The 647-nt window shown below is 57.3% G+C and overlaps 1 long non-coding RNA gene across 1 annotated transcript in view; it reads right to left on the reverse strand.

The window, feature by feature from the left end:
• Positions 1 to 641, reverse strand: part of LOC125619566 — a 1201-nt gene extending 560 nt beyond the window's left edge. Inside the window, exon 1 of the long non-coding RNA XR_007351101.1 lies at positions 55 to 641. This is a non-coding gene — a long non-coding RNA (uncharacterized LOC125619566). The remainder of the gene's footprint in view (positions 1 to 54) is intronic.
• Positions 642 to 647: the final 6 nt, after the last annotated feature.

Here is a 647-nt window from a genome sequence, read left to right on the forward strand (position 1 = left end):
GGGCAGGGGGCGGTGGCTTTACCCTTGGGGGCGGGGCAAAGGGTGGAGGGAGACCTGAGTCAGCAGCCTTTGATTGGTTCCTGTTCTCTTGTCGCGTTTCCCGATTGGACAATTTGCAGCGGGAGATGTTGTGAGGCGCGGCAGGGTGGAGCAAGCCGCCCGAGGTCTAAGACCAGGCCCTGGAGTCGGGTGGGGAGGGACGGCGCGCGGCTGTCCTCTGGGTGTGGAGTCGCAGTGACCTGTAGTGTAGAGAAACACAGCCACCTTTCCTCAGTTCTGCTAGTCGCTCCGAAGCAGCTCAGCGGCTCTGTGGATTTTTTTAAAAAGGAAAGAATTGAATGAACAACGCTCCGCTGCTACCCGCCCCCTTTTATCCCACCACGGGAAATATTTTGCTGTCTGATGTGAGAAGACACTCCCTTATCTGGAAGTCCCACATCTCCCAGCTTCGTGCTCCTCCCGCTTCAAAAAAGGGGCCAATAATTCACCAAGACATGTCCTTCGCAGTCTGGGACCTTTGATCCCTCGGTTCCACAGATCTCGCTATATGACTGTCTCCCACTAAGCAACCCGGACACCAGCCACCAAATCTCTTCCCCAGGATAAACCCCCGCTCCCGGCCGCTCCGTTCAGCGCTCGGGAGGTCG

This window comes from Marmota marmota, unplaced genomic scaffold, assembly GCF_001458135.2.
Source record: "Marmota marmota marmota unplaced genomic scaffold, marMar, whole genome shotgun sequence".
Classification (NCBI taxonomy): Eukaryota; Metazoa; Chordata; class Mammalia; order Rodentia; family Sciuridae; genus Marmota; species Marmota marmota.